General features: G+C 56.0%; 1 protein-coding gene across 5 annotated transcripts in view; it reads right to left on the bottom strand.

Moving 5' to 3' along the window:
* The window catches only part of CRTC1 (CREB regulated transcription coactivator 1), a 72,736-nt gene that overhangs the window by 34,870 nt on the left and 23,296 nt on the right, over positions 1-14,570 (bottom strand). The gene's annotated exons all lie outside the window — the stretch shown is intronic.

Below are 14,570 nucleotides of genomic sequence, written 5' to 3'. Positions count from 1 at the left end.
TCCATGCCCACACCCTCTGCTGGCCTGCTGGACACACCCCCGCCCCCCTTCCACCCTGGCAGTATCCACCAGCCAGGCAGAGGGGAAGCCACAAGGCTGGGGAATGGGGGCCGGCGGCCCTGGAAAGGCCTGGCGTGACAAACACACATAGTTCTCCAGGGCAGCCCCCAGTCCTCCAGGACCCCACACAGCATGCAGCGACACCCCTACCTGCCAGCTCCTCCCAGTCCTCACTCTATAGATGAAGCTGGCCTTGGCTCCCCCCCCACCCCTCACCCCTCCCAGCAATTGCCATGGCAACTGGCTGGCCTTCTAATGAGATTAAGGGGAGCAGACCTGCTGAAGGCTGAGCTCTGTCCTCTGCAAAGCCAAGGCAGGCGTGGGGGCCAGGCTGCAGAGGGCCAGGGAGGAGCTCTGTGCTCCGAGTGGACCCTAATACCACCCCCCCCCCCAACACCAAAAAAGGCCTGCATGGTCTGGCCCTCTGCTCTCCACCACCAGAGCAGGGCACTGCCTCGGGGTGTTCGCACGGGCACCACCTCCTCCACTGGGTCAGCCCAACACTGTGCCCCTCACCTCCACAGGATCACCTCCTCCACAGCTCACTGTCCACACCCACCTGACTGAGGTCCATCTCCTCTCACCAGACTGTCAGCCCCACAAGGACCCTGGCACAATGGAGTGGCTTGGCATCCACAGGCGGAACCTTTGTCTGGATGAACATGTGAGTGTAGGATGCACTCAGAGTCCCAGGCAGGGACAATTTTCCTCCCGCAACCACACAGGACTACCTGCCCCCCTCACCTCCTCAGGTAAAATGAGGCCCAAGGGAGAATGGCCAGCTGCCCAAGTAGAGAGAGGCAAAGAACCACCCATGAGAGGGAAGGTAGAGAGTGAATACTCTGGAAAGGATCGGAAACCTGGGGCTCTGGGGGAGACAGCTGTGCACGCACACGTGCCCCACCAGGAAGGTCCGTGACTGCTTTTTCGGTCTTTCTCAATTTATTCATCGAAGTAAGAGTCACATAACATAAAATGAACCCTTTTAGCATGTACAATTCAGTGGCATACAGTACATATGCCACGTTATATACAACCATCACCTCCATCCAGGTCCAGAATATTTCCATCACCCCAAAAGGAGACCCCATCCCCACAGTCACTCTCCATCTCCCTCCCCCTGGCAACCACCACCCTGCCTTTGGTCTGATGGATTTGCCTGTTCTGGACATTTCACCCTAAATGGAATCACATAACATGTGGTCTTTTATGACTGGCTTCTTCCACTCAGCACAATGACTTTTTTGGTTCTTTTTTAAAAAGTAATCTCCATGCCCAATGTGGGACTTGAACTCACAACCCCAAGATCAAGACTCACATGCTCTACCGACGGAGCCAGCCAAGCACTCCTCACTCAGCACCATGTTTTTAAGGTTTATCCATGTTACAGCATGTATCAGGGATTCGCTCTTTTTTTTTTTTTTAAAGATTTTATTTTATTTATTTTATTTATTTTTTATTTATTTGACAGAGAGAGACACAGCGAGAGAGGGAACACAAGCAGAGGGAGTGGGAGAGGGAGAAGCAGGCCTCCCGCTGAGCAGGGAGCCCGACGCAGGGCTTGATCTCAGGACCCTGGGATCATGACCTGAGCCAAAGGCAGACGCTTAACGACTGAGCCACCCAGGCGCCCCTAAAGATTTTATTTTATTTATTTGTACAAGAGAGAGAGAGCACGCACAAGCACGGGGAGCGGCAGGCAGAGGAGAAGCAGGCTCCCTGCCGAGGAAGGAGCCCAATGTGGGACTTGATCCCAGGACCCTGCGATCATGACCTGAGCAGAAGGCAGACGCTTAATCCACTGAGCCACCCAGGCATCCCAGGGATTCGCTCCTTTCTGTGGCTGAGTAATATTCCATTATAGGGATGGACCACATTTTGTTTACCAATTCGGCTGCTAATGAACATTGGGGTGTCTCCACCCTTTGGCCATTGTAACTAGTGCTTCTGCGACTGAACAGGCAAGTACCGGTAACTGTTTGGGTCCCTGTCTTCAAATCTCTGGGTAAATGGCTAAGAGTAAATGAGGGAATGAATTGCCCAGCGTGGAACCCAATGCAGGGCTCAAACTCACGACCCTGAGACCAAGACCGGAGCTGAGATCAAGAGCTGGACGCTTAACCAACTGAGCCACCCAGGTGCCCCTGTTGTTTATTGTTTTACTGTCATATCGAAAAACCCATCACCTCTGGGGCGCCTGGGTGGCTCAGTCGGTTGAGCGTCTGCCTTCGGCTCAGGTCATGGTCCTGGGATCGAGCCCCGCATCGGGCTTCCTGCTCAGCGGGGAGCCTGCTTCTCCCTCTGCCTGCTGCTTCCCCTGCTTGTGTGTGCTCTTTCTCTCTCTGACAAATAAATAAATAAAATCTTTAAAAAAAATAAAAAAAATAAAAACCCATCACCTCATCTAAGTCCAGGATGATTCACACTTATGCTTCCTTCCAGGAGCTTTCTAGATTTAGATCTTAGAGTTCGGTCTTTGGTACACTGTGAGTTAATTCTTAAGTCCGTTGCTGCCCCAGCCCCACCTGGCTGGCGGGCCCGAGAGGGCTCTGCAGGGAGGAGCGCCCGGCTGACCCCGCGGAAGCGTGCTGGTACGCTGGAGTAGCGCGGGACGGAATACTGAATGAATGAGGGAATGAATGAAAGCGTCACAGGCGTGTGGCCGAGCGTGGATTCCAGGCTGAGTCACCCCTGCCCCCGGCCCCCTGGCCAACTGAGACACTCCCCAGCTGCCTCCTCACTCGTTCCCAAAGTGTAAATACAGAACCAGATACACAAACACCGAGTGCGCCTCGGAATGCCTTTAATCAGGCTCTGCGGCCGCTGCCAAATTCCCAACCCTGGCTGAATCAGAGGGTCCTCTGTGAGCACGTTTTGTTTCCCTTGCTGGTGGCGGCTGTTGAGCACAGACGTTCCGGCTGGGATGTGTGAAGGGTCCCTCGGGGCCTGAGCATAGCACAGCTGGCTCACGGGGGCCTCTCTGCCTGTGAACGAGACCCCGGCCCTGCCAGCCAGCTGCGAGCCAGACCTGGGTGGGGACTTGCAGCAGCTCTGAGATGGGGAGACATGGCTTCACCTCCATTTTACAAGGGGGGGGAACTGAAACACTGAGGGACAACAGGCTTTCCCTGAGGTCACTCGGCAACAGGAGGGGGCCTCAGCTACAATCCAGGGTCTTCCTCCAGCAAGGCCCACAAGGCCCTTTTAGCTCTTTCTGCCTCTGGGCCCCTGTACCCAACTCACTCTTTTCTGGAACCTTCCATGGAGCTCCTTCTCATCATTTAGGTTTCAGCTCAGTATCACCTCTTCAAGAAGCTCTCTCCATGACCCCCTACTTCTAAAATAACCCTCTGCATTACTCCAGCCGCCGTAACAAAATACCACAGACTGGGGCAGCTTGAACAACAGATGCTTATTTCTCCCAATTCCGGAAGCTGGAAGTCTTGAGACCAGGGTACTGTCCCTGTAAGAGCCCGCTTGCTGGCTTGCAGAAAGCCACCTTCTCCGTGTCCTCACGCGGCCTTTCCGGGTGGTGCGTGTGGGTGGAGAGAACGCCCTCTCCTCGCTCTTCCTCTTCTCATAAGGATGCCTGTCCTATCAGATCAGGACCCCACCCTTATGACCCCAATTCACCTGAGTCACCTCCTCCTCACAGACCCCATCTCCACATACCATCACACTGGTGATTAGGGCTTCCACGTATGAATCTGGGGGACACAATTCAGCGCACAGCACGCCCTCACGGGTATGTTGCCTGCCGGTGTCTGCCCCGTGGGCCGGCCTGCCCTAACAGCTACAGCCCTGCTTGCCAGGCCGCCGTGGGCACCTCAGGCACCGGTGCCTACCTCCAGGAAGTGACCACTGAGAGCTGTATCTGGAATGGGAAACCTCCGCCGGAGTCCTCTGGGAACACCCACAGCTAGCCAGTCCCAGACAAAACCCAGGGACCCCAGGAGTGTCCCAGCAGGAGCCCACAGGGTGCAGGGTGCGGCGGCCTACGAGGAGAGACCTTCTCAGGCCCCAGAGAGCCCCAGAGTCAGTGAGGTAAGGGTGACAAACACTGCATGCTCCCGGGGCTGCCAGGCTACCGAGACATGATGCGTGGAGAATCAGGGATGCCACTGTCCAAATATAAAATGATGCGCCTACTTACTGGGGTCATGGGCTGGCACACAGGTGAGAGTGTACCTGGAGAGCAGCTCAGGCAGCTGCAAGGGAGTGTGACAAAGCAGGAACAGCCTGAGGTAGATCAGCTCAGCCCCTGCACTGGGCTGATCAGTGGTCCCCAAAATTCACACCCACCTGGAACCTCAGAACGTGACTTTGTTTGGAAATAAATAGAGTTCTTGCAAATGTAATTAGTAAAGATTCTTGAGATGAGATCATCCTGGTTTTAAGGAGGTCCCTAAATCCTATTCCTGGTGTCCTTATAAGAAGAGGACACACAGGGGTGCCTGCCTGGCTCAGCTGGTAGAGCATGCGACTCTTGATCTTGGGGTGGTGAGTTCCAGCCCCACACTGGGTGTGGAGATGACTTAAAAAAAAATCTTTAGGGGCGCCTGGGTGGCTCAGTCGTTGGGCGTCTGCCTTCGGCTCGGGTCATGATTCCAGGGTCCTGGGATCGAGCTCCGCATCAGGCTCCTTGCTCGGCAGGAAGCCTGCCTCTCCCTCTCCCACTCCCCCTGCTTGTGTTCCCTCTCTCGCTGTGTCTCTCTCTGTCAAATAAATGAATAAAATCTTAAAAAAAATCTTTAAAAAAGAAGAGGACACAGAGACAGGAAAAAGGCCATGTGCAGATGGAGGCAGAGATCAGGGTGATGCAGTCACAAGCCAAGGAACCCCAAGGGTTGCTGGCAGCCACCAGAAACTGGGAGATGGGCCTGGGACAGATTCCCCTTCAGGATCCCCAGAAGGATCCAACGCTGCCCACACCTTGATCTCTGACTTCTAGTCTCCAGAACTGTGAGAGAATAAATTTCTGTCATTTTAAGCCTCCCAGTTTACGGTTCTTTGCTATGGCAGCCCCAGGAAACAAACTGCTGCAGAGCAGAGTTCATGGGGGCCCAGGGGGAGGCAGGGCTACTCAGAGCCAAGCTTAGGGCAACGAGGGACCCTAAAATTAAACAGTCCAGGAGAGTCGACCATGGGGACCCTCAAAGAATGAGCTAGTTAGGATCTGGGCAGAGGGAACAGCACGGGCAGAAGTGAAGACCCAGGGAGAGAGGGAGGAAGGACAAGGCCAGGCCAGCTCTGATGGGCAGGCACTGCAGAAGGGCAGGGCAGGCGACTCTGGAGCCCAGACCAGGGCAGCACAAGGGATGGTGACTCAGGGGCTGGTAACACCACAGTGGGCTCACCAGGCAGGGGAGTCTCGGCACATTAGCAGCTACAGAAGGGCCCATCCCCAAGACACGCCTCCCTGTTAGGTCATGGGAGCACCCATCCATGACCTCATGCCAACCCCACCCCCAGGTCCTGGGGACTGCACTAGGTGGAGCGACAGGGATGTGGGGTCTCACCGAAAACAAAGCTCAGCCCCGGCTACACGTGCCTCCCTTTGGTCTGTGTGTGGGCCCCACATCCTACAGGGCTGGGGTGGGATCCAGTGAATAGGGGCCTGGGCAGCATGACCCCCCTCCCCATTCCCTGACCCACATACTGACTGCAGGGCCGCAGCACATCACTGTTGGACCCCCAGGGGGCTATGCACAGCAGACCAGGGGGATCTAGTGTTCACTCACCCACCTCTGCCTTATACAAGCCCAGGCAAGCCCGGGGCAGGCGTGAGGGCCCCAAGCGGGAGACGGGACGATACTTGGTGGGGTCCACACGAGGCCCCAAAGCAAAGCCCAGTGCCGCCAGCACAGCCATCATCAGACAGAGGCCCCCTTCCACCTTCACCTGCTGGAGGCCACGGACGACCCCGCACTGTTCAGATGGCTTTTTACATTCCGCCTATCTGCTCCCCCTGGCTCCACGTCATGGTGGCCACGGGAGAGGAAGCCGATTGGCCCACACGGGGACAGGATGACCAGCACCCGAGAGCCACCTCACCCCCCATCTGTCTGAGTGCCAGATTCCCACAGCACAGCTGAGCATGTTCGCTGTTGGCCAGGGTCCCCTGAGACAGACGGCCGGCCCCGGGCACACATCAAGGCCCTGCCCATAGGGCCAGCAGCAGCTGGCTTCACCTGTGACTTCTGGAAGCTCTCCCAGCCAGCCTCCACAGGGGCTGCCCAGCCCTGGCCCACCAAGAGGCTCTGGGGAGGCCACAGGGCTGGAGGGCTCACGGACAGAGGGGCTTTAAGAAGAAGGCAAACGGCATCAAGTCCACTTCTAAAGATCAGGCTTAAACAAGTCACTTGGAGCTGCTGGTTATGACTACGTCCTAGTGTGACTTGCTTTCGGGAGCTGATAAGATCTAGATCTCTGATATTTTTAAGTCCAAACCGCTTGGACCCTGAAGCTCTTTCCGGGTTTTGCTCCTCCACCGCTCGTTCTGTACAGCTAATTAAGCTGAAGAAGCCTGGGAATAAAGTGCAGAACAAGGTTAATAAAGTTCCTCGCCTCATAACAAAAACAAAGAAAGCCAGAAAGAGGGAGAGGGCGGGTGGCAGGGCACCGGGAGAGGGGTGCTTCTCCAAGGGCAGGGACCCTGGCCCCAGAGGCTCTCTGTCCACTCCCACTCTCCAGCACTCTCCGAGTTTCCTGGGGCTGCCATGACAGAGGACCACACACCAGAGGGCTTCTAACAACAGGAATGTATTCCCTCACCACGCCAGAGGCCAGACAACTGAAATCAAGGTGTGGGCAGGGCTGGATCCTTCTGGAGGCTCTGATGGAAAATCTGTTCCAGGCCTCTCTCCTGGCTTCTGGGGGCTGCCGGCAGTCCACAGTGTCCCTGGACTTGTAGACGCCTCAGTCCGACCCCCACCTCTATGTTCACACGACCTTCTGCCTGTGTGTCTCTGTGCTATCTTCTTGTAAGGACACCAGTCTCTGGATTGAGGGCCCGGCCCGCCCGACTCCAGGTCGACCTCACGCTGACTTGATGACATATGAAAGACCTCATTTCCAAAAACGTCTCATTCACAAGTTCTGGTTGGACATAAATTTGGGGGCGGGGGACACTCTTCAACCCATCACAGTCACCCCACCCTGCGTCGCCGTGGGCCCCACGCCAGGAACCTCCCACGACAGCAGCACCTCAAGCTCAAGCCCCAGGCTTTCTCCTGCAGCCAGCCCTTGGGCCTCCCGGGCAGCGCCCTCCCCTCCTGGGCCTCCGTTTCTTCCGCTGATCAGCTGAGAGCGGAAGGGTAAAGCTGGGTGGCACACGGACCCACCCAGCACCCATCAGCCACAGCGGAAGCAACTGGGACCCTGCCAGGCAGGTGGCTGGCAGTCTGGAGAGTCATTTGGCAGGGTCTGTAAGGAACCTGAACAACGTTCCTGCCCTCTGACCCAGTAATTCCACTTCTGGGAAGCTCTCCTGAGGGAGATCATCCAAAATGCAGATTTATGCACAAAGATGTTCCTGCACGGTCAGTCATCAGAGCAAGGAGCTACACTGTGCTGCAGGATCAGGCCAGGCCAGGGTGGAGCCTCCACTCCGGAGAAGAGCAGAGGACACGCACCCCCAAGCAGGAAGTGGAGAGGAGGGAAGGCAGCCCCTGCAGAGATCAATCCCTGAAGGTTCAGGCAGACCCGAGGTAAGGCCGGGCCACTCCCTTTCCAGGGACGTCCCCAAGTGGGGCTGGACACCAGAGTGTGCAGGGGGAAGGCGGGGGAGCAGGGTAGCCAGCAGCCCCATAAATGCCCCTTGGGACAGGAGAGGAATTCTCCAGAACAAAGGAAGGGCTGTGGAGAACCATATAACGAGTGACCAAGACCACCTGAGCTCAAAGCAGGGTCCAACACTCCATGTTATCCCCTCCCGGCCAGAGGCTGACACAAACCCAAACACAGGCCAGTGCAATGATCTGGACAGTGAGGGGTTCTGTGAGAATGGGGAAGGCTCCCTGGAGACCACGGGGGGGACACCCCACTTGGATGGAGCTGGGGAAGGAGGATGCTTGGGGTGCAGAGGCCCCACAGAGTTTAGAAAGGAGGTTCCCCCTACTCAGGCCAAGATTGCCGGGGGAGTGGCGGGAGTATGATCCCACATATGGACAGCAGGTCACAGACATCAGCCCGGTATACTCAAGACAGAGGGGCATCCCCAGCTCCAGGAAGGCCTCCCCAAAAAAGGGCACGAGGATGGGAGGGGCAGGTACCCGTGAAAAGGTGAAGTGGGTGGGGGGTGGGCAGGCAACAGGGTTGGAAGCCCCTAAACCGACAAAGTCAACAACACAGTAACAGCAAGATCCAGCCGGTGCCTCCCCCCACCTCATGTGGGTGTCATTTGAGCACTCAATGTGGGTCAACTCAGATACACGCAGTGGGTTCACTTGAGTCCTTGAAACCTTATGTCCCCATCCTCACCCCTGGAACCTGTGACTGACCTTATTTAGAAAAAGGGTCTTTACAGATGTAAATTAAGGTAAGTATATTGGGATGAAGAAATCTCCCTATGTTATCCGGGTGGGCCCTCAATCCAAAGACAAGGGTCCTTATAAGAGACCCGCAGGGACAAGGCCATGTGGAGACGGAGGCAGAGACTGGGGTCACAAGGTACAAGCCAGGAAACGCTGAAGCCCCCAGGAGCTGCAAGTGGATCCTCCTCCAGAGCCTTCGGAGACGGCATGGCCCTGCTGACACCTTGATTTCAGATTTCTGGCCTCCAGCCTGTGGGATAATAAACTCCTGCTGTTGTAAGCCCCCCAGTGTGTGGTCCTTGTTACATGCATACCCACAGCGCCCCTGAGCCAGGACAGGTGCTGCCATCTCCCCTGCTCAGGGGAAGCTGAGGCCAGGTGGGTGGGCCCTGAACCCCAAGCTCATACCAGGAAACCCAACCCCCCAAACAGACAGCACCCCATTACCTCTTCCTTTTATTTTTTTATTAAGATTTATTTATTTGACAGAGAGAGACACAGCGAGAGAGGGAACACAAGCAGGGGGAGTGGGAGAGGGAGAAGCAGGCTTCCGTGGAGCAGGGAGCCCGATTCGGGGCTCCATCCCAGGACCCCGGGATCATGACCTGAGCCGAAGGCAGACGCTTAACGACTGAGCCACCCAGGCGCCCTACCTCTTCCTTCTAACGTGAAAATGAAACTGACGTCCAGCAAACACAAAAAACAACATACCTCTGCCCCAGCCCAAGACCTAACAGCTGTCACTACCGCGTCGCGTCGGCCTCCGCAAAGTGGACAAGGGGGCCCCCGAGGATGCCACTGGGGACCTGTGTTTGAGGCACGCTTCTCTGTAGGTGATGCGGGATGTCACGACTGTTGACACACTGACTCACGTCCTGCCTTCCAGGGGCTCTGAGGGGATGGCGGCCAGGGGGCAACCCTCTCCCTCCATCTGGGCTCCGCATCCCTCCTGCTCAGAAGCCCCTCTGACCATCCAGGGCTCATGGCTCTTTTAGGCAACCCCACCCCCAAAGGGCCCCAAGCCAGGAAACACCAAAGCAAAAGCACATGCCCCAGAGTCCCCCAGAACGCCCTCCGTCCAGCAGGCACCAGGCCCATCGCTGGGAACGCTGCGCTGAACGTGCCACAGCCAGTCCCCTGACCCTGAACACTGTGCTGTGGTGGTGCTACACGTGCCCCGAGGCTGGGGAGCCCCACGGCCGGACAGAGCTCTACACCTGCTGGCCTTGGGAGGGCGGACGCTCACCCTTCCAGGGCCTCTTGCATCTACACCTGGCTCACAGGTGCTTCCTGAGCACCGGCTTCCGGGGCCGGAACACTGGGGCAGACAGGGACAGATGTGGGGAGACTGAAGGTCAGGGGTAAACAAATGCTGCCACAAGCCAAGAAACACCAAGGATTACCAAGAGCCCCTAATTTTTAAATTAAGATAAAATTTACCATATATTTTTTTAGAGATTCATTTGTTTTACTGTAGAGCAAGAAAGCAGGCATGGGGTGGGGGAGGGGCAGAGAGAGAGAGAGAGAATCTCAAGCAGACCACCCCCCCGCCCACCAAGGGTGGAGCTTGATGTAGGGTTTGATCCCACGACCCCCAGATCATGACCCGAGCTGAAACCAAGAGTCGGACGCTCAACCGACTGAGCCACCCAGGTGCCCTAAAACTCACCATATTTAAGTGAACAGTTCAGTGGCATAAACCGTAGATGAACCATTCACAACTGCCAAGGGATGGAAACAACCCTAGGATGAAGGTGTAAATAAAACGTGGTCCATCCGAGCAGGGGAATATCATTCAGCCATAAGAAGGAATAAACCTCGGACACACGCTACGACGTGGACGAACCTTGGAAACTTTATGCTGAGCGAGAGAAGCCAGACACAAAAGGCCACATTGTGTGTGATTCCATGTATATGGAATGTCCAGAACAGGCAAATCCACAGAGACAGAAAGCAGATTAGTGGGTGCCAGGGGCTAAGAGCAAAGAGGTGGGGGGAGTGGGGAGTGACTGCTCATGGGGCCAGGGTTTCTTTCTGGAGTGATGAAAATGTTCTGGAACTAGACAGACATCATGGCTACAACAGCATTGCGAAGACACTAAATGCCACTGAACTGTTAACTTAAATATGGTGAGTTTTAGGGCACCTGGGTGGCTCAGTCGGTTGAGCGTCCGACTCTTGGTTTCAGCTCGGGTCATGATCTGGGGGTCGTGGGATCAAGCCCCACATCAAGCTCCACCCTTGGTGGGCGGGGGGTGGTCTGCTTGAGATTCTCTCTCTCTCTCTGCCCCTCCCCCACCCCATGCCTGCTTTCTTGCTCTACAGTAAAACAAATGAATCTCTAAAAAAAATATATGGTAAATTTTATCTTAATTTGAAAATTAGGGGCTCTTGGTAATCCTTGGTGTTTCTTGGCTTGTGGCAGCATCCCAGCAATCTCCGCCTCTGTCCTCACATGGCCTTCTTAGAAGGACACAAGTCATTGGATTCAGGGCTCGCCCTACTCCAGATGATCTCATCTCAAGATATTTAACTTAGTCACATCTCCAAAGACCTTTTTTTCTAAATTGGGTCTTGGTCACATAGCGGGGTTTAGGACCTGGACATAGGTGTTTGGGGGATACCATGCAACCCACTCCACCAGGGTTGCTGTAAGGCTGATGGCAAACAGGGAGTGTCCAGTGTGCACATGGCCTGTGTCTGTGCCCAGCCCTGCCCCTGGCCTGCCACTGCCTGGCCCGGGACTACAGCCCAGTTTGTAATCACTTGGCCTCAGTTTCACCATCTGCAACATGGGGCTGGGAGTGTCTCCCTGGCAAGATGGCGGAGTGCTCAAATGATTCTCACACAGGAAGTGTCACATGGTGACTGGGACGCAGTGAGCCTATGCACGGACACCAGGGGCCTACAGTGCCTGTCCACAAAACCCACGGCTCTGTGCCCAGACGGCAGAGACCCCACCCACATTCAGCTAAGCCCCTGGCCTCACCGTGACCCAGGTAATCCCCGTGTGCTTGAATGTAAGGTGGCTATGTCACTGTACCTCTCAGGGGGCCTCACTGAGGGCCAGGGGGCCTGCCTGGTGGAGGATCTGTTGTGGGATGAATTGTGTCCCCCCAAAATCTACATCCATGTCCTAACCACCTGTACCTGGGAATGTGACCTTATTTGGAGACTGAAGCTCACATTAGTTAAGATGAGATCATACTGGAGTAGGACAGACCCTAATCCACTGACTGGTGTCTTTATAAGATGAGGAGGAGCAGAGACACACACACACGGAGAGGACCACGTGGAGACAGAGGGAGAGACTGGGGCGATGCAGCCACAAGCCGAGGAATGCCAGAGCTTCCGGAAGCTGCAAGAAGCAAGGAAGGATCCTCTCCTGGGGAGCCTCTGGAGGAGCACAGCCCTGCTGACACCCTGATTTTGGACCTCTGGCCTCCAGAACTGTGAGAGAACCCATTTCTGTTGTTTAAGCCCCCCACTTTGTGGTTATTTATTACGGCAGCCCCAGGACACTAAGAATGGCCACGAGACCCCACATATACATGCGTGTTATAGGTGCGAGAGAGAGAAAACTTAAAACTTGTCCTTTCTCCGCCTTGACTCTGAACATGCTAAGGTGCACACAGCTTCTGGAGCCTGCGAGTACACTTCTCTATTTGTAGCCGAGGGAACAGATCCTTCGCAGTTTAATTTTAAATCTCTTCACCAATTGGATAACACAAATCACCAGCCGGAACGCCGGCCACTAGAAACGGGGGCTGCCTCCCAGCAAGCGGGAGCCCCCCCACCCCCGGCCTAGGCAGGAGGCCAGACAGGGATGCTGCCGCCCGCAACAGGGCCCGCACCTCCCTTGGCCCATCCCACCTTGAAAACATCAGGCTGAGTTTCTGACAGGTGCCGGACCAGCCTTGGGGAGCGGGGTCCCAGAGGCGACAAGAAGTCAGCCTTTCTCATGCTGGCCTGCTGGCCTCCCCTATCCCAGGTACCACAGGGCGATCTGCCAGAGCTGCCTCGGGCTGATGCCAAATGACTTTTGAAAACGGCATCCACATGCTGACACACAGCCTTGCTCGGGTTCTGGGATGAAACCACCTCTTGCAAACAGCTCCTTCAGGGCTGCCCCCCCCAGGATGGCTGGCAGGGGCCACGGGAAGATAAGACAAAAGCGAGATGCCCTCATTACCATGGCCCCAAAATAGCTTTATGCTCCATTTTTTAGACATAGCACAACTATGGAGTTACATAACAATGAAAGCCATTTTGTGGTCTGGAAGACAGGATCCTGGAGGCCACCCAGACCCCCTCTGTGCCCCTTGGGTGCCAGTCCTGGCCCGAGCCCCCCAAGCTCCCACATACCCTGGGCAGCACCTGCTCCAGGCATGGGGACAGGGCAGGGTCGGCCCTACGGCTGCCTCGCTGCCCTCAGACCACACGCTTGGCCTGGTGAGACAGGCCCCACACAGAACCATGTGTGGCTCAGGTAGCTGGACAGGCGACACGGCAGAAAGACCGTGAAGGGGTCAGGCCAGAGGGCTGGCCGGGATGGGCTGGAGCCAGGCCTGAGTGCTGCACTGAGGAGGTAAGGGGCTGGCAGGGGAACACTGTGGAGTCTCCTCGGGCCCCCCTTTCCCTCTCCCCCTTGTCCCTTCCATGAGGAAGTCCCAGCAGCTCAACTGCCAGGGCCATGTGTGACCCCTCCCTGGCCCCAGCCTGCGTCATCTCGCACCAGGACATCCACACAACCTCCTCCCCAATTCTCCTGCCCGAAGCCCTCTCTTTCTCTGCACACCGCTGCCAGGAACCCTTCCTTTCCTTTTCTTGATTAATTAAGTTCAAATCACCTCACGCTCCTGTTTTAAACACACCAGTAGGTTGCCATCCTACTTAAAATAAAAACCTGACCCCAGTTTGGCAGCTCCTGAACACGTTAAACAGAGTTACCAGAGGACACAGCAACTCCACTGCTCAGCATACACCCCAACAAAACGAAGACTAACATCTACAGCCACACTTGCACATGCACGTTCCCAGCAGCCAAAAAGATGGCAACAGCCCAAGGGTCCGTCGACGGATGAATGGGTAAACAGAACACAGTACATCCATACAATGGAGTTATTCAGCCATAAAGCCCGGACACACGCTACGGCACGGATGAACCTCGAAAACCCCATGCCCAGTGAAAGAAGCCAGTCACAAAAGACCACATGGCTCACGATTCCACGTATATGAAACGTCCAGAAGAGGCAAGTCCGTAGACATAGAAAGCAGATTAGTAGGTGCCAGGGGCTGGGGGAGGGGTGCAGGGAGTGACTGCTTGTGGGGACGGGGTTTCCTTTTGAGGGTGACAGAAATATTTCAGAAGGAAATGATGGCAGCAGATGCGCAACACAGTGAATGTACTAAATGGCATTTGGTTGTTCAATGGTTAATTTTATGTTACCTCAAAGTCACCTCAAAAATAAACAGACCACCAATGAAAATCAAACCAGATCCCATCACCAGGCTGGCCATGCCTTGCCATCTTCTCTCTTGCTCCCCGGCCCACCTCCCAGGTCTTCCTCCTGCTCCCGGAGATGGCCAAGTCCCTCCCCCTCAGGGCCTCTGTCCGTGCCGGCCCCTCCTGCCTGCGCCCCCGCCGCCCCCAGCTCTGGGAATGGCTGTGCCCCAGCCTGGGGCTGGCATGCGAGCCCCCTCCTCCAAGAAGCCTTGCCTCATCCCCAAGCCTCATCTGCTCCCTACCCGAGGCGCAGCCCTGCCTCCTCCCTCGGGCCCAGGACAGGAGCAGTGTCGCAGCTGCCCGGGGTCCGGCAGGGGCTGCCCATGAGGAGAGGAAGGCCTGGCCCCTTGGCTCTGCCAGCACAAAGTGCACCTGCCCGTGCATGCGGGGTGCGGTGGCAACCCTGATCCTCTTCCCGGACCACTGGGCTTCACCCCGAGGACTACGGCCCGGAGGCTATTAACGTCCCC

Source organism: Phoca vitulina, unplaced genomic scaffold (assembly GCF_004348235.1).
Source record: "Phoca vitulina isolate PV1807 unplaced genomic scaffold, GSC_HSeal_1.0 scaffold13, whole genome shotgun sequence".
Lineage (NCBI taxonomy): Eukaryota > Metazoa > Chordata > Mammalia > Carnivora > Phocidae > Phoca > Phoca vitulina.
The sequence above is the reverse complement of the archived record's forward strand: the minus strand, read 5'-3'. Positions and strand labels throughout refer to the sequence as shown.